The 22,960-nt window shown below is 44.6% G+C and overlaps 1 pseudogene; it reads left to right on the forward strand.

Annotated features, from left to right (window-relative positions):
• Positions 1-2,150: 2,150 nt before the first annotated feature.
• Positions 2,151-2,268, forward strand: LOC122541953 (U6atac minor spliceosomal RNA; annotated as a pseudogene).
• The last annotated feature ends 20,692 nt before the right edge of the window (positions 2,269-22,960 follow it).

Genomic DNA, 22,960 nt, shown 5'->3' on the forward strand with positions numbered 1-22,960 from the left:
GTCTATCACTTCACCAGGGAGTTTCTCTCATGGGAAGAGTGACAAACGTTGGATGGAATGTAGGAACTGCGTAGACTAGAAATTTTGTAAAGAGATGCCATTTATCATCATTTCATACGACATTTCCAACTCTATTTTTGAAGCAGCAAATCAGGAGATTAAGCTCCCCTGGTAACAGCCCAATAATTCAAACTGGGAAATTCCTTAGACACTAATATTTGCAGAGTGAAGGCTTTAAGTTCTTTGGAAAGTCAATATTTAAAAAAATAATTCAAACTAATCGGAAAGTGTTTATCTACTTGATTTTTTAATTATTCATTTATTGGATGGGGTCTGTCGCATATCCTAAGTGTTCCGGAGAGAGTAGTGGTTGCCTTCTTAACCTGCCACAGTCATTAATGTGTGGGGCACACATGTTACCGTTAGGGAGGTAGCTCCAGGATTTGATCCAGTGTCTGTGAAGGAACAGTGATGAATATCCAGGTCAGGATGGTGAGTTATATAGAAACTGTACATTCTGGGGAGTCCAAAACCAAATGGCAGTAAATGTAGGGGAGATGGTGACGTAATGATATTGTCACTGGAGTAGCATTCAAGAGCCAAGCTAATACCTCTGTTAATTGGAGTAGCTGAAGGCATGGAAAGTATGTCAGGTATGATCAGTGTTGATCACTGGGAGGACAGTCGAATCACAGAATCCCTACGATGTGAAAGCAGGATATCCAGCCTATCGAGTCCACACTGGCCCTTCAAAGGGCATTCCACCCAGACCTGCCCCCTACCCCATCCCTGCATTCCCATGGCGAACCCACCTGGCCTGCACCTCCCAGGACATTTAGCACAGCCAATTCACCCTAACCTGGGAGAAAACCACAGCACCCAGAAGGAATCCATGCAGACACACAGACAGACAGACACCCAAACCTGGAATTGAGCCAGTGTCTTGGCGCGGTGAGGCAGCAGTGCTAACCACTGAGTCACCGTGCTACTAATTAGGCCCTGGATATTAGAGTATCAAGTTTTCATCGGGAGCTTGATCAGTTCTGAATGTATTTGCAATGGGAGAGACACTGCACCAGTCCAAATTCCTGCTCTTTGCATTATGTGCACCTGCACTTAGTCTTTTGAGCTATGACACAAGAGAGGAATCCGAAGGGTTGACAAAGGTATTATAAACAAAGCACAAAGGAATGTCATATGAGCATTACACCTTTACCACTGTCAGGAAGTGTGAGATCATTGTCCTTGACAGCATCTAGTAATACCTGAACCTGTCAAAAAAAAATGTGTCTTAAACAGGCAGCTGTATATAGTGAAGCTGCAAGTCAAGACCACAACAGAAATATTTGGGTAATTATCCCATGCCACATGCCTGCGCAACTTTCTACAGGAAATGACTGGGATTGATTTTATGCACTGCAACTACCTTTCACTATTTAGATGCACACTAGTGATGCCAAGGCTATGGGTCAATTGCTGGAAAATCGGATTAGAATAGTCAGGTGTTTGTCTTTCACTGGCACAACCTCAAAAGGCTGACGGTTCTTCTTTCTGCATTGTAGACCTCTCTGACTATGACTCTAATAAACTATATGCTTGCTGGAGAAATAATGTTGCTTTTACTGGTAGACTTTGCTGTAGGTTTTGGTCTCAAGGTTTGTTGCAGACAGTCGGCTGATCTTGATTAAATAGTCACTTTGTGCACTGTGCTGCTTGAGATGACACTGTCGTTTGCTGAGCCAAAAGACTCAGTTAACAACTAGCATCCGAGGAGCAGGAGAATCGACGTTTCGGGCAAAAGTCTTTCATTAAGAGCCCGGCCCTTTGCAGTACCACACTCTTGACTCTGCTCTCCTGCATCTGCAGTCCTCACTTTCTCCTCCGTTAACAGCAAGATCTACTGTAGCCACTGTTCAGAGTCCAATACTGCTGTACCCAGTGCTGCCAATTATCATTCCATTATGTAGAAACCACAACGGTGTAGCAGTTTGAATGATCCTCTGATCAAATTGCTGGATGGGTGAGTGGGGTGGGGGGTGAGAAAACTGGGCACAGACGTGGGACAGTGGGAAGGAAGGAAGAATGGGATGGTGACGGGGAAGGGGGGGGGGGGTCAGAAAACTCAGGAGGGAGGAAGAAGAGCAAATAAGTTGTTACATGAGAGGACAGAAGGTTAGCAATCCCCTTCATAAGGATGGATTGGTCCAAATGGCCTTACAACACACAGATAGTTAAGGCATTACTTAGTGGCACCTAACAATCTTTTCTGGGGACCCTCTTGCAATGCAGTGGTATCATCCCTACCCCTGGACTGGGAGGGCTGGGTTCAGGTCCCACCTGCTCCAGAGGTGTCTAATAACATCCCTGAACAGACTGATTAGAAAAACTGGTGAAAAATAAAATGAACTCCTTTTTTTTTCTACCGTTTCGCCTACTTTGTTTCAAATCCATGGCAGCGTCACTTTTACAAAGGGTACCTGGTTTCTCAACGCAGATCAGTCTTCTTCTGGCTCTTTGTGACATTTCGAGGTGGTGCTTTTCGGAAGTCCAACCACCTTAAAAAAAAACTAATGGAAGAACTCCACCAGTTTGTAAGGCAGGGGACTTGTGCAGAAGTTGCAAAGTAGAGTCCATCGCCCAAGGTACTGAGTATTGGTGAAGGTCATGAGCCTGACTGATCAGCTTTCACAACTGTGAGATTTCATAGAATCCCTAGTGTGAAAACAGGCCATTTGGCCCAACAAATCCACACTGATCCTCCAAAGAGTATCCCACCCATTCCCCTAACCTATTACTCCTACATTTCCCCCGACTAATGCACCTGACCTACACATTCCTGAACACTGTGGACAATTTAGCATGGCCAATGCACCTAACTTGTACATCCTTGGACTGTGGGGGGATGTCAGAGCACCCGGAGGAAATCCACACAGACACATGGAGAACGTGCAAACTCCTCACAGACAGTGCCCGAGACTGGAATCAAACCCAGGTCCCTGGCGCTGTGAGGCAGCAGTACCAACCACTAAGCCACCGTGTGGTGACACTTACACAGACCCAGAATGATCCCTGAATCCCTCAGCAGGTTTGGCAAACCAGGAATTGCCTTTGGGAGAAAAATTTAAAAGAGGCCTGAAGGGCAACCTGCTGCATGCAGAAGGTGGCTCGTGTGTGGAATGAACTGCCAGAGGAAGTGGTCGATGCAGGTACAGTTGCAACATTTAAAAGACATTTGGATAAGTTCATGGATAGGAAAGGTTGGGAGGGATACGGGCCAAATTCAGACAAACGGGACTAGTTTAGTTTGGGAAACTTGGTCAGCAAGGACAAGTTGGACTGAAGGGTCTGTTTCCAGGCTGTATAACTTGGCGCACAGCTTGGGCATTTCAAAATGAGTGTCAAAATCCACCTCGTTTGACATTCAGAATTCAGATATCCTCCTAGTTCTCAGGTCCACATCACCTCATTTCTTTAATTCGCTTGTGTTCCTCTCAGTGTGACACCCATTCTGCCCAGGAGTGATAACAACGTGCATATGTATGAATAAACTATACATCCCCTAAAAAGAATTGCTATTGCTTTCATTATAAAAAACACTTGTTGCAGATCTAGTTAGCCAAACGTAAGCAATTGTTCAGCAGATGTTCAGTAGATAGATTTGTTTGAGCAGGGTATTTGAAGAGATAATTAATTCATGTTAGAAGAAGCTCTTTAGAAAACTGAAAAGGTGACTTAGTTTTGTCATCACAGCAACTGCCCTGATTTTAAGGCCATTCAAAAAGTCATCACTCAATGATCGGTGATTCCCATGGAGCACCATGACAGCAGTCACACAAGGAACAGGTGACAGCAGCAAATGCCATCGGAATCATTGCTTTCTCTTCACTTCACACTGTCAACACAAAGCATTTGGCTGCACCCTTCAGTCCCACATGCATTGGTGTAGCATCTTTAACACAGCAGAAGACCCAAGACAATGCACAGGTATGTTACCAAATGAAATATGACACCCTAAAGGGAAATATTTGAGCAGGTGCATGAAGGTTTAGTCAAAAAGACAGGTGTTAGGGAATACCCTGAGAGACAGAGTAACACAGTGGCAGAGAGAGAGAGAGAGAGAGAGAGAGAGAAAGAAAGAAAGAGATACACACAGTTAGCGAGAGAGAGAGAGAGAGAGAGACAATGAACAAATGTACACCAGGGAACAGTGCCACGGAGACAAGACTCCGAGAGAGAGAGAGATGCAGTGAGAGAGAAAGTGAGACACTGACTCCCTCGCACCTCTCCTTGTGCACACCCCCCCACCCCCAACACACACACACACACGTGACACACGTGAGGCAGAGGGGTTTAGAGAGGTGCTCCAGAAATGAGCTGGATGCTGAGACATCAACTGTTAACAAACTGATGCCTGTATGCTGAATTGGGCAGCAAAAGGAGTGCATGTGGTTTACAAGGAGTTTATTACAAATCTATAAACTAGCACAAACATCATCATTCCCTTCTGGATCCTTTTCCAGTACAGGAAGCATCTCCACACAGGGAAAATAACCCAGTTTTTTTTATAAACAATTCACCACAGAAGAATGTCTCACCCCTCTGGTTCATTTGCCGATTCCCTTAATGCGAAGCCCTCTTACCAGCCCCCCTGCTGGGGGGAGGGAGGGAGCTGACCTGCGTCAAGAGTGGGGCACTGGAAAAGCACAGCAGGTCAGACAGCATCCGAGATGCAGGAGAATCGAAGTTTCAGGCAAGAGCCCTCCATCATGACTGTGCAAACTCCACACAGACATTCTCCCAGTGTCTGCGTGGGTTTCCCCCCACAGTCCAAAGACATGCAGGTCAGGATGAATTGGCTATGGGAAATGCAGGATTACAAGGGTGGGGTGGGTCTGGGTGGGATACCCTTCAGAGGGTCGGTGTGTAATCGATGGGCCAAATGGCCTGTTTCCATACTGTAGGGATCCTATGATAAACACACCTCTGCATTTTGAGGTGATTCATGCAACTGTGCTGCACCTGTACCAGCGTTTAGAACATGGCTTCCCAGGTTGGGGTGTGGGGGGAGTTGTTCAGGACAGCATTATATGGCTCTTCGAACCCCAGGCCCTGGCTACTGGGCCGTGATGTGCCCCTTGCCCTTGGATCCTGCTCCGCCATCAGCTCACTACCACCTGGGCAAGGGTGATGAGGAATGCTGGCCTTGCCTACAACACAGGAACAAATTTTTTACGTCATTTAAAAATTTACTATTGATCCATCTCTCCTGTGCCCAGGACCCACCCTCAAACAATCTCAAGTTTTCAGTCAGAACAGGAGTTTAAACTGTCCGGGCTTACGATGGCATTGGCACGTGCGCTTTCTCCATGGGGTGCTCTTCGATTCTTGATCCAACTTGACTCGAAACAACTCCGTGTCATTCTGAACAAATCTACCAATGCAGAGCCACCTGACTGAGCAGAAATTGCTGATGCACAGTCTACAGCACCAATGGAAAGCAAACTTGTGAACTGAGGATGGAAGACAGAGGCTGACGCTAATACAACTATAAAAGTCCATCACTGGCTTCCCGATCTTGACCCTAAGCAACACGGCTGCTAGCGCATCACGCTGTGACAGAGTGCCCATCACATGCCACTCCTTGCAGCATTGAAATAAGGTCTTTGTCCTCCCAGCAGTGAATCATAAGCCTAGTGTATTTCTACAATCAATTATTGCTGGGGTGAAACAACTGTCAGCACCTTTAGTAACTTGGCAGAAAAGCACTGAGTTTTACATAAATGTTTAATTCAGGGCAGATGCTAGGAATACTGCAGCAAATCGCTCACCTCCTGACTCCCCAAAGCCTGTCCACCATCTACAAGGCACAAGTCAGGTGTACAAAGTTAAAAATCACACAACACCAGGTTATAGTCCAACAGGTTTAATTGGAAGCACTAGCTTTCAGAGTGGTGCTCCTTCATCAGGTGGAACCACCTGATGAAGGAGCGGCGCTCAGAAAGCTAGTGATTCCGACTACATCTGTTGGACTATAACCTGGTGTTGTGTGATTTTTAACTTTGTACATCCCAGTCCAACACCGGCATCTCCAAATCAAGTCAGGAGTCTAATGGAATACTCTGATGGATGAGTGCAGTCCCAACAACACCCAAGAAGCATGAAACTGTCCAGGACAAAGCAGCCCATTTGATTGGGACCACATCCACAAACATCCACTCCCTCCACCACTGACGCTCAGTAGCAGCAGTGTGTACTACTGACAATGTGCACTGTGGAAATTCACCAAAGATCCTCAGACAGCACACTCCAAACCCATGACAAGGGCAGCAGATGCATGGGAACCTTCTAGTTCCCCTCCAAGCCATTCACCATCCTGACCTGGAACTATATCACTGTTCCTTCACTGGTCACTGGGTCAAAATCCTGGAATTCTCTCCCTCAGGGGATTGTGGGTCAACCCACGGTGGGTGGACTGTAGCGGTTCAGGAATTTGGCTCACCCCCACCTTCTCAAAGGCAACTAGGGATGGGCTATCAATGCTGGCCAGGCCAGGGACACCCACATCCCAGAAATGAATAAATAAAAATGGTAAAGAGTATTTAAAAATTAATTTCACAATAGATTTTCTCTGCCTTTTTAAGTCATTGTTAAGTTACTGCTAAGAGAACCTTGCATCTGGAAAGAATAGCATTTCCAGCAGTCTTGAGCGTTTGTGGCTCGCCCATACTGCTGCTCAACATCTAGACTGATCAGATGGAAACACATCGTTTCCACTTGTGGACACCTAGTTTCAGACCAGGAGCGAAAGGGGAGGGTGAGTTTAAATTGAGGTAAAATTGGTAAATACAATGAGGAGTTGAGGCAAGTGCACTTTGTGTCTTTCACCTGCACACACACACCATGGGTGCTGGGGATAAAATAAGCACTACTGCACTTAGGTGGTAGTGTGGGAGGGAAAAAAAAAAGAAGAGCTCCTGTGTGGAGTGCATTATTTCTCCCTCCAACTCCATAAAAAGAAAACAAAATAAAAGAGCTCTTGTGAACAGCACTGCTTATCACTAGCCGCTCGGGTGTTTTCCCTTTTGAGAGTGCACACGTGCAAGGACTCTCCTCCTTGAAGGGGACTGTCCCTGGACGGGCTGCCCTACGTGGACGTGGAGGAGGAGCCTGGGGCCTACCTTTGGAGCTGCAGCCTGGGCCTCACCCAGGTCAAGGGAGTGTTGCTGCTGACCTGATGAGAAAAAAAAAGAAAAAAAAAAGGAGTTGAGGCAAAACCTCTATCAGGGGGCTGATTAGAATGGAGATCTGGATTGGAATGCGGTCTCCTTTGCATTGGGGAGACTGGATGCCTTCTCGCAGGGCGCTTTAGGGAACATCTCCGGGACACCTGCACCAATCAACCACACTTCAACTCCTCCCCCCACTCTGCCGAGGACTTGCAGGTCCTGGGCCTCCTCCATCACCACCCCATCGCCTGGAGGAAGAACGCCTCATCTTCTGCCTCGGAACACTTCAACCCCAGGGCATCAATGTGGACTTCACCAGTTTCCTCATTTCCCCTCCCCCCACTTTACCCCAGTCCTAATCTGCCAGCTCAGCACCATCCTGTCCTACCTGCCAACCTCCCTTCCCACCTATCTGCTCCACCCTCCTCTCTGACCTATCACCTTTACCCCCACCTCCATCCACCTATTACACTCTTAACTACCTGCTCCCCAGTACCATTCCCCATTTATCTCTCCACCCCCGAGGCTCCCAGCCTCATTCCTGATGAAGGGCTCTTCCCCGAAACGTCGATTTTCCTGCTCCTCAGATGCTGCCTGACCAGCTGTGCTTTTCCAGCAGCACTCTAATCTTGACTCTGATCTCCAGCATCTGCAGTCCTCACTTTTGCCTGGAATGGAGATCTCACCACCACAGAGAGCAGTTGAGATGAACAACAGAGATGCAATTAAGGAAAACCTTTGAGAGTAAATGAAGAAAGAGACTGCACGAATAGAGTTTGGCCAGGTGGTCTGCATGGTAAGTATAGTACTTGAATAGATCGCTGGATTGAATGGCCCGTTACTGCTCTGAAGTTTCTCTGGGGCTAACAGGGGCCAGGTAGCAATGTCGCTGCGATTTTCATTCAGTGACCCAGAAGGGTACACTGCAGATAGGGGTTCACATACAAATCAAGTCATAAATCCACAACATATAAAGATAAACTCAGCAGTGATGGCCACGACAATAATTATCGATTGTTGATTTAACAACCCATCTGCCTCACTCATGTTTATTAGAGAAGGCTATCCAGTGGGTCTGGCCTACACGTGACTCCAGACCAATAGCAGTAGGGCCGACTCTCAAAATGCTCTCTAAAGTCGCCGAGCAGGCTGCTCAGTTCAAGGAAAAGATAACAAATGTGAGCCTTGTCAATGACATGAATATCCCATGAAAAACTAGGAAAAAAAATAGCATATTTTAATATCCCCAGTGCAGAACATTTACCCAAAGTATGATTAGGTAGGACTGAACTGCTGAAAGCCTCTTATAGTGGCATAGGAACAACAGCGGCAAGTCGCTAAAAGATGAAAGGGCAAAGGGACTTTCTTAGTCCCTGTGACAAATTTCATTTCGGGCTGTATCCATCACAATCTATACTTAATGAAGGGGGTTTGCCAATCACACTAAACTGGGAGAAAACATGTCAAACTGTGATCAGATTACAAAGAAGATCAGACGCGCCGAAACAAGCACTACAGCACTGGGTCCCACTGAAAATCCAAACTGCTCCCAGTACCCCAAACTGATGAGCACTGACCAAAGGAGGTTTGAAGATTAATACAGCCAAAGTGGGCTTTTTCAAACTAAGTGCTCATCACAAGATAGGGTGTTTTGCCCGAAAACAATGAATAATTGAGTGGCAATTAACTTTAGGAATGCAAGCTTGGCTCTGGACTCTTGCGGCATGGAGTGTCCCTACTTATGGGCTTGGAGGCAAGGGTTCAAGTCCCACCTCTCCAGAGGTGTGTCATAACATCTCTGAACAAGTTGATTAGATAATATCTGCAAGTTTCTTCTCCCTAGAATGACCAGTATGGAAGAAGCTGCTCAAGGAGGTTTGGTGTTACATCCATAGGGAGAAAATGACGTGGTCAGTCACGAGAGAACTATAATCGGTGCGCCTTTGACTACTCACTGGTGCTGCTAAGCACATTTGCTTGTTCATAATTTGCCAATGCAGGGCCAAATAGTCATCTATGTAGTAGAGTACAAGCTCAAATTGCAGGTTTTGATGTGATTTGGGGTGCCGGTGCTGGATTGGGGTGTACAAAGTTAAAAATCATACAACACCAGGTTACAGTCCAACACATTTATTTGGAAGCACTACCTCTCGGAGCGCTGCTCCTTCACCTTGGAGTAATCTTGGAGTTTGAGTGCTTTCCATTGTTTTATATTATTCTCATCTCTGTACCTGCACTCAAAAAAGCCAAAATAGGAAAAGTGCAAAGAACAAAGGAGCCGAGTTAAAGGGGGTACAGCAAGCAGCTCAGTCCAAAAAGCCTGCTACAAATTTTTAATTTTTGCATCAAGTTCTCAAAGAAAACTAGATAGAGTCATCCAGCGCAGAAACACACCCTTCAGTCCAACCAGCCCATACTGAACTAAATCCCAAACTAAACTAGGCCTACCTGCCTGCGCTTGGCCCATATCCCTCCAAACCTTTCCTATTCATGTACTTATCCAAGTGTCTTTTAAATGTTGTAATTGCACCCATACCCATCACTTCCTCAGGAGTGCATTCCACACACAAAACCACTGTGTAAACAATTTGTCCCTTGTCTTTTTTTTTAAAACTTTCTCTTCCCTCACCTGAAAAAATATGCCCTCAGTCTTGAAATTCCCCCATCGCAGGGAAAACACAACTCCCATTAACCGTAGTTATATCTCCCATGATATTATAAATCTCACTAAGTTCACCTTTCAACATCTGTGCTCCAGGGAAAAAGATTCCAGCCTTTCTTTATAATTAAACCTTCCATACCCAGCAACATCCTGATACCTCTTCTGAACCCTCTCCAGCTTTACAATATCCATAGATGACAAATTTGTACAAATCCCATGAAGCAATTGTATTGTGTAAATTATTGGGCACTCCCCAAAAGTGTTGAAATGCAATGAGACTTTGTGGATTGATTCTGAGAAAGTTTGAGCTCAAAGTAGCGTCCACAACAGACCGGGTATCCCAGAATTAAACTCTGTTAGTTTTTAAAATCTTTGAGTTTCAAAACATTAAACTTTGAACAAGACAGACTCTACTTGTGCGAGTATTTTGCAACCACCATTGAAAGAGGTCAGTGAACAGGCAGGAACCGAGGACATTGGAAACTCTAATTGGTTAATCCTTCAATGTTGCGAAGAGTTATAATAGTGACTGGCTCAGCAAAATTATAACAAGTCGACACAATTCACAAACAACACAAAGAATTAAGGGAGAGGCTGGGGAAAAAAATTAAAATTGTCTTTGTACAGAGGTCGGTTTCGAAGGTGGAACTGTTTGCCAGAAAGTGTTGTTGAAGCACAGTCTATAAAAGAGCTTTCACAAGGGAATCTGATAGTCGCTTGAAATCGAGGTATGTTAAAGGGCTCAGGAAGTGAGGTTGAACTGGTAACGGCTCATGTGGAAAATTACTAGTACCTGCATGATCAGACCTGCTCGTTTAACATTAACATTGTGGTGCTAAGGGTCGCTGCTCACTGAGGATAAATAACAAAACGCACCAAAGGTATTTCCTAGTCTCTGGTGTCAAAGGTCTGATGCAAAATACATTTTTTACAAAAGGTGAATGAAACCATATTTCCTTATCACAAATATCATAACAAGAAACACTCATTAAGAGCATAAGTTAACATGAAAAAACATCATACCAGATGATGGAAATATTTGAGTAAGCTACAGTTTTATCCCTGCATGACCCATAGTTGTGGCCTCATCAAGCAAATGTGCTCGAAAGAAACTAAATTAAAATGTGATAGGTTTATATCAATAATATTGATGGTTACTTTTTAATCAATCTGTACCAAGCAAAGTGTTTAAGTAGCCATTGCTTAAACAGATCACAGGGCTATGCTTTCATTAGAAAGACATGACTGGTAGTGGTTTAACCTGAACATAGAACAATACAGCGCAGAACAGGCCCTTTGGCCCTCGATGTTGCACCGACCTTTGAACTATTCTCAGTTCGTCCCCCTATACTACCCCATCATTATCCATGTGCTTATCCAAGGATTGTTTAAATCTCCCTAATGTGGCTGAGCTGTAGCAGGTAGGGCATTCCACGCCCTTACCACTCTCTGAGTAAAGAACCTACCTATGACATCTGCCTTAAATCTATCACCCCTCAATTTGTAGTTGTGCCCCCTCATACAAGCTGAAGTCATCATCCTAGGAAAAGAACTTTTACTGTCTACCCTACCTAATCCTCTGATCATCTTGCATGTCTCTATCGAATCCCCTCTTAACCTCCTTCTTTCCAATGAAGTTCACTAGAGCTTAGGAGAAGGGGAGAGCCCTCCATGGTAAACTCAGTCTGTACGGGAACTGAATCCACAATGTAGGCATCACACACTAGCCATCCAGCCAACTGAGCTGACCAACCAACTTGCGTTGTGACATAGAAATAAAAAAGGTTAATTCAGGAGCCTCTTGCAAACAAGCTGACCAATAGAAAGCTGAGATTAGGTTAGATTCCTACAGCTTGGAAACAGGCCCTTCGGCCCAACAAGTCCATACCGATCCTCCGAAGAGTAACCCACCCAGACCCATTTCCCTCTAACTAATGCACCGAACACTATGGACAACTTAGCATGGTCAATCCATCTAACCTGCAGATCTTAGGACTGTGGGAGGAAACCGCCGCACCCGGAGGAAACCCATGCAGACACTGGGAGAATGTGCAAACTCCACATAGACAGTCGCCCGAGGGTGGAATCGAACCTGGGTCCCTGGTGCTGTGAGGCAGCAGCGCTAACCACTGAACCAATGTGCTGCCCCAGAAAGGTCAGAGGGTGCATTCCTCAACATGACTGAGGGCCACGGTCAACTCTTTATGCAGGGGTTGCCTCCACACACCTGCTGGAGTTAGATTGTTAGATTGTCAGTAGGCCTTTAAGCGACTATCTCCTCAAATCACCACTGCAGCAGAGCATGTGTTCTGAGGCTCTTAAGGTCTCAGACTCCATCATAACTGGGGTCGCAAGAAACATGACATGCAGATGGAACCATGCTACTGTTTGCAACTGAGAAGTTTAGAATTAGCCAGACACTGAAGTGCCGCAGATCATGAAACACGTGCATATTAAGGAGCTGTAATAAATGCCTATTGAATCTCTCATTACCAAATTACTCATGGCTGGTCCTTATGTCACAGAAGCTAAGATGAGACGTTGCTGCATTAGACACAAAGCAGCTGCTGGAGGCAAAGTGACAGTTCAGCAACATTTTAACTCGTAAATAAAATCTCAAACTCAAACTGCACTGAATGCATTCGACACTTAAACTCCATCAACCATGGAGGCACGGTGGTTCAGTGGTTAGCACTGCTGCCTCACAGCACCAGGGTCCCAGGTTCAATTCTAGCCTCGGGAGACTGTCTGTGTGGAATTTTGCACATTCTCCCCGTGTCTGCGTGGGTTTCCTCCGGGTGCTCCGGTTTCCTCCCACAGTCACAAAGATGTGCAGGTCAGGTGAATTGGCCATGCTAAATTGCCCACAGAGTTAGGTGCATTAGTCAGAGGGAAATGGGTCCAGATGGGTTACTCTTCGGAGGGTTGATGTGGATTGGTTGGGCTGAAGGGCCTGTTTCCACACTGCAGGGAATCTCAAAAAAAAAACATTTTGATTTGGCGCAGGAGAGCAGGGGAAATGCTGGTCCCTTGCATGAAAGAGTCAACAGAGTTCTCCTTACTTGCGACTTTGTTCCTTTAATAGCGAGTGTTAATTAATGGAAGAAAAACCTTTGAAACTAGAATCATCTTCTTTTATCTGTAAAGAAACAGTTAAAAGGCCAGCATCCAATTCATTAACAGATATTCATACACCATGCAAATGCAACCTGTGCCATACACTACACCCCGACACATTCCACTCATATTTTACTCGTCCACAACTACAATCAGAAATGCATTAGGAAAAGAAGATAAGATGACTGCTAATGCTATCAAATTGCCCTGTTTATCTTTTATCTCATCTTGCACAGCCTCAAGCAAGTTAAACTTTGTGGATATAATTGGATGTTCCCACAGAATTGTACCTGCTCAAAGACTTTTAATTAAGAAACAACACGATGTCAGTTTACTCAGATGCTGAGATTCCAGTGAAACTGCTATTATTGATTGTGCACTCAGGGATGGGTGAGTAGAGAAAGATGATGACATGGACAGCAAGATGAAGATGATTTAAAAGGAGTCAGAGTCATAGAGATGGACAGCACAGAAACAGACCCTTCGGTCCAAACCGTCCATGCCGACCAGATATCCCAACCCAATCTAGTCCCACCTGCCAGCACCCAGCCCATATCCCTCCAAACCCTTCCTATTCATATACCCATCCAAATGCCTCTTAAATGTTGCAATTGTACCAGCCTCCACCACTTCCTCTGGCAGCCCATTCCATACACGTACCACCCTCTGCTTGAAAAAGTTGCCCCTTAGGTCCCTTTTATATCTTTCCTCTCTCACCCTAAATCTATGCCCTCTAGTTCTGGACTCCCCGACCCCAGGGAAAAGACTGTCTATTTATCCTATCCATGCCCCTCAATTTTGTAAATCTCTATAAAGGTCACCCCTCAGCCTCCGACGCTCCAGGGAAAACAGTCCCAGCCTGTTCAGCCTCTACCTGTAGCTCAGATCCTCCAAACCTGGCAACATCCTTGTAAATCTTTTCTGAACCCTTTCAAGTTTCACAACATCTTTCCGATAGGAAGGAGACCAGAATTGCAAGCAATATTCCAACAGTGGCCTAACCAATGTCCTGCACCTCCCAACTCCTGTACTCAATACTCTGACCAATATAGGAAAGCATACCAAACGCCTTCTTCACCATCCTATCTATCTGCAACTCCACTTTCAAGGAGCTATGAACCTGCACTCCAAGGGCTCTTTGTTCAGCAACACTCCCTAGGACCTTACCATTAAGTGTATACGTCCTGCTAAGATTTGCATTCCCAAGATGCAGCACCTCGCATTTATCTGAATTAAACTCCATCTGCCACTTCTCAGCCCATTAGCCCATCTGGTCCAGATCCTGTTGTAATCTGAGGTAACCCTCTTTGCTGTCCACTACACCTCCAATTTGGTGTCATCTGCAAACTTACTAACTGTACTTCTTATGCTTGCATCCAAATCATTTATATAAAATGACCAAAGGTAGAGGGCCCAGCACCGATCCTTGTGGCACTCCACTGGTCACAGGCCTTCAGTCTGAAAAACAACCCTCCACCACCACCCTCTGTCTTCTACTTTTGAGCCAGTTCTGTATCCACATGACTAGTTCTCCCTGTATTCCATGAGATCTAACCTTGCTAATCAGTTTCCCAAGAGGAACCTTGTCGAACGCCTTACTGAAGTCCATATAGATCACATCTACTGCTCTGCCCTCATCAATCCTCTTTGTTACTTCTTCAGAAAACTCAATCAAGTTTGTGAGACATGATTTCCCACGCACAAAGCCACATTAACTATCCCTAATCAGTCCTTGCCTTTCCAAATACATGTACATCCTGTCCCTCAGGATTACCTCCAACAACTTGTCCACCACTGAGGTCAGGCTCACTGGTCTATAGTTCCCTGGCCTGTCTTTACCGCCCTTCTTAAACAGTGGCATCACGTTTGCCAACCTCCAGTCTTCTGGCACCTCACCTGTGACTATCGATGATACAAATATCTCAGCAAGAGGCCCAGCAATCACTTCTCTAGCTTCCCACAGATTTCTCAGGTACACCTGATCAGGTCCTGGGGATTTATCTACCTTTAACCATTTCAAGACATCCAGCACTTCCTCCTCTGTAATCTGGACATTTTGCAAGATGTCACCATCTATTTCCCTACACACTATATCTTCCATATCCTTTTCCACAGTAAATACTGATGCAAAATATTCATTTAGTATCTCCCCCATTTTCTGTGACTCCACACAAAGGCCACCTTGCTGATCTTTGAGGGGCCCTATTCTCTCCCTAGTTACCCTTTTGTCCTTAATGTATTTGTAAAAACCCTTTGGATTCTCCTTGATTCTATTTGCCAAAGCTATCTCATGTCCCCATTTTGCCCTCCTGACTTCCCTTTTACGTATACTCCTACTTTCTTTATACTCTTCTAAGGATTCACTCGATCTATCCTGTCTATACCTGACACATGCTTCCTTCTTTTTCTTCTGCAAACCCTCAATTTCTTTAGTCATCCAGCATTCCCTACACCTACCAGCCTTCCTTTTCACCCTGACAGGAATATACTTTCTGTGGATTCTTGTTATCTCATTTCTGAAGGCTTCCCATTTTCCAGCCGTCCCTTTACCTGCAATCATCTGCCTCCAATCAGCTTTCAAATGTTCTTGCCTAATACCGTCAAAATTGGCCTTTCCCCAATTTAGAACTTCAACTTTTAGATCTGGTCTATCTTTTTCCATCACTATTAGTCAGGGTGAAATGAATGAGACAAAAACAAATTGATTTACAGAAATTAAGCCTTTTTGTTCCCGGTTCCATTGTTCGAATTTCTGTATGTTTTAATTTACTCTTAAGTATGCTGTACAAGTTTCTACTTAGAGTGATGCAACTTCCTACTTCAAGATAAAGGGGGAAGGAGCTAAGCTGAGGGCATATCATTGAGATTACTGCACTAAAATAGGAGATATCATGGACAATGAGGAAGATTCTCAGAAATTACAGCAGGACCTTGGTCAGCTGGGCAAGTGGGCCAAGAAATGGTAAATGGAATTTAAAGTAGATAAGTGTGAGGTCTTGCATTTTGGAAAGTCAAATCAAGGTAGGAGTTTCATGGTGAATGGTAGGCCCTTAAGGAGTGTAGTGGAACAGAAGGACCTTGGAGTTCATGTTCACAATTCTCTGAAGGTGGAGTCACAGGTAGACAGGGCAATGAAGACAGATCTTAGCATGCTGACCTTCATCAGTCAGAGCACAGAGTATACAAGTTGGGAAGTTACGTTGCAGTTGTACAGGACATCGATAAAGTCGCTCTTGGAGTATTGTGTTCAGTTTTGGTCACCTTGCTATAAGAAGGATATTATTAAACTGCAAAAAGTACAGAAGAAATTTACAAAGATGTTGCCAAGACTCAATGGTCTGGGTTATAAGGAGATTTTTTTCCTTATAGCATAGGAGCCTGAGGGGGGGGGGGAGGGGGGGGGGGGGGGGGGGGGGGCGGTGGTGGGTGGGGTGGGGGGGGGGACCGGACCTTATAGAGGTGTAGAAGATCATGAGAGACATGGACAGGGTAGATACACTCAGACTTTTTGCCAGAGTTGGGGAATCGAGGCCTAGAGGGCATAAGTTTAAGGTTAGAGGGGAAAGAATAAAAGGGGACCCAAGGGGCAACTTTTCTTTTTACACAGAGTGGTATGGGCACGTGGAATGAGCTGACAGTGCAAGTGGCTGAGGTGGCCAAATACATAGATAGGAAAGGTTTAGAAGGATACAGGCCAAGTGGAGGGAAATGGGGTTAGTGTAGACAGACATTTTGGTTGGCATGGACCAGTTTGGGCCAAAGGGCCTGTCTCTGGGCTGGATGACTCTATGACTTGATGCATTCTCCCTATTGCCATTCTTGAAGCTTGTCCTCTTCCATTTACCTCTTCTTCACTGTCATGGAATAGACAAGTCTGGTGGGAACGGGAAGGATCAAGTGGCACCTTCAGATTTACACTTCCTTGCTAATTTCACTGCAACACAAGAAATAGGAGCAGAAGTAGGCCATTCAGCCCATTGAGCCAGTGCCACCATTCAGTAAGATCAATGGCAATTTTTCATACAGCACCGAAACAGACTCTTCGGTCCAACCAGGCTATGTCAAACATAATCCCAAACTAAACCAGCCCAACCTACTTGCTCCTGGCCCATGTCCCTCCAAACCTTACCTATTAATGTACTTATACAAGTGTCTTTTAAATGTTGCAACTGTATCCACATCAGTCACTTCCTCTGGCAGTTCATTCCACGGACAAAACACTCCATGTCTTTTTTAATTCTCTCTTTCCTGACCTTAGAAACGTGCCCCATCTAGAGAAAAGACACCAACCATCAACCTTACCTATAACCCTCACGATTTTATAAACTTGTAGATTCTTCATTAACAAAGGAATGTGTTTACCCTTGCCTTGCAAATATTCAATGACACGGTTTCCATCGCTTTGCCCAGGTGACTTGGACAGCAGCGAGAAATCACAAAATAGAAAACAGTACACTCGTGTAAACCGCTCACTGAAGAAACAACTTACTTCTCAAAGCTTGCCCATCATCTACAAGGCAGGAACTGATGGAATACTCCCAATTGCCTGGATGGGAGCAGCTCCAACACCACTCTAGAAGCTTGACCCCATCCAGGAAAAAGCATCCCAACTGATTGGCACCACATACATTAACAGTTACAATCTCCAACACTGATGCACAGTATGAGCTAATTACAATATGTACTGCACAAATTTACCATGGCTCCTTAGACTATATGTGCCAAACGAACAACCAATACCATTCAGAAGGACAAGAGCGACAAATATGTGGATGTACCACCACCTGAAATGTTTCCCTCCAAGCCACATACCCTTCTGACTTGAAAATATATTGCCATTTCCTCAGTGTCTCAGGGGCAAAATGCATTGTGGGTGCACTTACAAATGGACTGTAGCCACTCGAGAAGCCAAGGGTAACCAGAGGCGGGCAATAAGTGCTGGCCCAGCCAGTGACACCCACATCCCATGAATGAAAAAGAAACAAAAATGAAGCACTGCAGACATTCAAAGCATGTCAAAACTGGAACAGTTATCAATAGGGGCAGCACGGTGGCTCAGTGGTTAGCACTGCTGCCTCACAGCATCAGGGACCAAGGTTCGATTCCAGTCTTGGGCGACAGTCTGTGTGGAGTTTTTGCACATTCTGCCCGTGTCTGCGTGGGCTTACTCCCGGTTTCCTCCCACACTCCAAAAATGTGCAGGTTGGGTGGATTGGCTGCGCTAAATTGCCCATAATGTTGGCTGCATTAGTTAGAGGGAAATGGGTCTGTGGGTTACTCTTCGGAGGGTCAGTGTGGACTGGTTGGGCTGAAGAGCCTGTTTCCACACTCTAGGGAATCTGATAGATGTCAACTCACAAATCAAGTGACTCCTTTGTAATACAGTCCCAAGTATCTATATTTATAGATGATTACTGGGGGCATTCTTTCCCAGAGACCCAGGTGATTTGATCAGGTAGATTTACTCAAAGAAATACTGAGCTAAGAAAGCAAGACTCGCATCAAAATCCATAAAATGCAATTGCCCTATCACCTTGTCTCACGCCCATTTTGCAATTCATGAGCCCCGATTTCTGTGAAATGTGAGCTACACAAATTCCAAATTATAATCGATTTAAATAGGTGTTTAAAAGGGAAAGAACATTTTAGACCTTCTTGCTGGTAACTGCCTTCCCACAAAGCAACATCCTGACAAATTACATTCTTCTTTCCCCATTGAAATTTCAGTCTTCAACAGGGTGTCCTAAGGTATTTTGAAACAATGATGTACACTCGTATTTATTGGTTTTGTAACTAAACACCATTGTAAACTTACACACAGCAAGCTCCTATACACAGAAATGTTGAGATAATCTGTTTTTATGATGTTGACTTGAGGGATGTATGTTGATGAGGATATTGTGAATAACCATCCTACGTTTCTTCTAAATAGGCACGTGTCATATCTTTTATGTGCATCCAAGACGGGGCAGATAGTTTCATCTGGAAGATGGACTTTCGATAATGTGGCATTCCCTCCGTGCTGCACTGGAAAATCTTGCTCCTTTTATCATGAAGTGCTAGAGTGTGACATAAACCAGAGACGTTGCTACACACCTCTGCGGCTGGTGTGACATGAACTTTGGTCTCCTGTCCCCAAGGTATGGACACTACCACTGCATCGCAGGGGTCCGGTTCTGATCTGATCACACACTGACACAGCTGGCATCCAAAGACTCTTTATAGAAAATAATCCATGCAAAAGTGTGGAGTTTCCGAGCAGAAGCGGCGCAAATTTATGGTGGATGGATTAATAGAGGAAGATGACGCTAAACATGCAATGGCAACAGAAGAAATTCCACGTGGAAAATTAATCCATGGAGCCATTAGACACGGTCATTCACCCAATGACAGGTCAGCGGCAGAGATTAGAACAGCATGATTGATTAGGGAGAATTGACCACGTTAAGCTGCAGATTAGCAACAAGTTACTGAGGCAGCTGGTGAGCAGACGATGCCTGTCTTTTGGGAGATGCTGATATCGCTACAATGATCACTCAGTGCAGGAAGAGCAGTGAAGCCTGCACAAATCAAATCCTACTTGAAACACAATTATGATTAAGCCACGAAATCCAGTCCTCCATCATCGCCAGGATTCTTAAACTAATATCATTAAGTGGGGAAAATAATCCCCCGCCGATTCTCTCTTAAATACCTCAATCATGTGCAAAATGAAGATACGATGATCTGACCGACTCTTCACGGATTACTCCTGATGAAATTCTGAGCTGTTGCCCGGTTTCTCCCCCCCACATATATTCCATTAAATGCTGTGCATTGAAGTGTTTCACCCCTCTCCTGGTACATAATGAACATTCAACGTGCTGCACTCCAAACAGAGGGACCAGATCATAAACATTTACTGAAACTTTTCATTGGTTTCAACTCTTGCGAAACAAAACATCACAGTCATGACTCAAAGACTGGCCGGCCTGGATCTTCAATGTTTTGCAACATCCTGCCTTTTAGATTCAGCTATCCCGTGAATAATCGAATTAATTCACAATTTCAACTGTCCAAACACTTCGCTCAGCATCATCCTCTGTTTGCTCAAGTATCATCTCTGAATTTTTCCCCTCAATACACATCTCCAAATCATTTATATAAATCAGAAAAAAGCAAGGATCTCAACACTGATCCCAGGGGATCACCACTTTCAATTCATTTCCAGTCTGAGAAATGCACATCTATACCTACCCTCTGATCTGCACTTTGAGCCAACTTCTAACCCATGCCGTCAAGGGCCATCATCCATGTGGAACTGTGTCAAGTACTTTCTGGAAGTCCAAAGATGCAACGACCACAGCACTATTCTCACCCACTGCCTGTGTCACCTCATCAAAGAACTCAATTAAAATTGCCAAACATGGCTTGCCCTTAAATAAGGCGAACGTGAGGACTGCACATGTTGGAAATCAGAGTAGAGTGTGTGGTGCTGGAAAAGCACAGCAGGTCAGACAGCTTTCCTGATGAAGGGCTTTTGCCTGAAACGTTGATTCTCCTGCTCCTCGGATGCCGCCTGACCTTGCCCTTAAATAAACCATGCTAACAGTCTAATATTAACTTATTTTTCTCTAAGTGTATATTTACCTTATCCCATATTATGATCACCATCAGCTTTCCCACTATTTTTGTCATGCTGACAGGTCTATCATTTCCTGGGTTAACCTGTGTCCCTTTCTTAAACAATGCTGTCACATTTGCAATCCTTCACTCCCCCGAGACTACTCCTGTGTTCAGAAAAACCTGGAAAATTTCTGTCAATGGACTTGCTCCCTTAACTCTCTCAGCAATGTGGGGTGCATCCCAGCTGGGCCTGCGGTCTTATCTATCTGGAGTGCTGCCAGCCTTTTCAGTGCCTCTTCGTTATCCATCACTATACTGCTCCATTGCTCAACACTCATTTTCAACTGGGTCACCGTCACCACCACCTAATTTGGTAAAGACAGAAGGAAAATATCCATTTTGTACCTCTACCATACCCTTGCTACAGTGAGTTTACCCTGCTTGCTCCTTATGGACCCCACACTATTTTGCACCAATATTTTACCATTAATGTGTTTGAAGAACATGTTGTGATTGGTTTTAGTGCAGCCTGCCATCCTTTCCTTTTGTTTCCTCTTAGTATTCCTTATTCCAGCCTCAGCCTCCCTTTGAAATCGTCTTCCTGAGTTCTACTGCTATTATTATTTGGCTATGCATTATATGCCTTCCTCTCTTCCTTATTTTCTCACCAATATTCTTAGTCATCCAGAGTACTCTAGCTTTAGATACCCACGAGAAGCCCATGTACCTAGCTTGCACCTTATCCATCTCTCTTTTGAAAGTCTCACATTATCATCCATTGTTTTATCCACCAAAAAGTATTTCTCATTAACCTGTTCCAATCCAACTTTTAGACCCCTAAAACCCGCCCTTTTTCCCCATTCTGGGTTATTAGTCCTTGAATGATTTTTATCTTTTTCCTGCTCAAGCTTGAACCTTATTTTATTATGATCGCTATTTCCGAAATGCTCCTCTACTCTGACGTTCTCCACTTGACCCGCCTCATTTCCGAGGTCTAGCCCACTCCCTGGTAGGACTGGGAATGTCCTGTTCCAGAAAGTTCTCCTGCACATATCGCAAGAATTTCTCCACTTCCATGCCCAAGACTCTACCTCTTTCCTAGTCTACCCGAGGTCAATTAAAAATCGCCAACTATCAGAACCCTACTTATCCTGCAGGTTTTCATAATCTGCCTACAAATACTATCTACTACTTCCTCCCCGCTATTTGATAATAAATAGCCAATGAGGTCACTCCTCCCTTCCAGGTTCTCACCTCCAATCATACAGATCCTAATTCAGGGGCTGCATCTCATTCATGGGCTATGGCATTTCTCCTCCGAGAACTCAGACCATCCTCAGAAATCATCTCTTCCTCGTGCTCTCTACAATCATATCATCTTTTAGTGGGCATGGTGTGATGCAATGGTAGTATCCCTACCTCCGAGCCAGGAGGCCTAGGTTGAAATCCCACCATCCTAGAGGTATGTAATAACATCCCTCAACAGGCAGACTGGAAAATACACATCATCTTCTGATAGGAACAATAACAGAAAACCCCAGCATCAATAACAGGCCCAGTCTGCCCAATTTATTGACGCATCTTACATTATTTACTCAAGGTAGGTCTGTCAAACTGGGCAGTTCACAGTTTTTAATGAAAATGCTGTGATTCTCAGTTACTTGCACTAAGTGGAAAGACTGAACTAGAGAGCATTGATTGGGAGGGTAAAGTAAAAGTACCACAGATATTTGAAATCTGAAAGGAAAATAGAACATGCTAGAGAAACTCAGCAGTTGTGGCAGCACCTGTGGAGAGAGACATAGGGTTAATGTTTTGAGTGTTGTATGGGTCTCCATCAAAGATTAAATTAAATAAGTTGCGATTATAGCCAGCCATGATGTCCCTGGGCCCAACTTATTCCTCACTGTGATTCCAGAAACAAAAACCATGTACAAAAAAAACCAGAAACAAAAACTAGATACAAAAAGCATACACCAGAAACAAAAACCATACAAAAAACATATACCAGAAACAAAAATCATATATCAAAAACAAGAAGGTCGTCCTGAAGCTGAAGATGAGCGATTCACACAGTGAGCTCACTTCTTGACAGCACTAAACTTTTCTGCATCAGTAACACTGATTTTAAATTATCTGGCTGTCTGGTTAGCTCCACAGATTATAGGTTGATTGCAGTTATATTCAAATTGTCACTTAAATAGCTTTCGAGATTTATGCAAACCTATGGTAATGGTGAGTGTGTGTGTGTGTGTGTGTGTGTGTGTGTGTGGGGGGAAGGGGGGGAGAAGAGGTAGCTGAAGCCAATTATCATTAGAATAAATTCTTATTAGAAGCAAGCGCTGCTGGA

Source organism: Chiloscyllium plagiosum, unplaced genomic scaffold (assembly GCF_037043375.1).
Source record: "Chiloscyllium plagiosum isolate Xiang-an unplaced genomic scaffold, Cpla_swu_hap1 HiC_scaffold_43, whole genome shotgun sequence".
In the NCBI taxonomy this organism is placed as follows: domain Eukaryota; kingdom Metazoa; phylum Chordata; class Chondrichthyes; order Orectolobiformes; family Hemiscylliidae; genus Chiloscyllium; species Chiloscyllium plagiosum.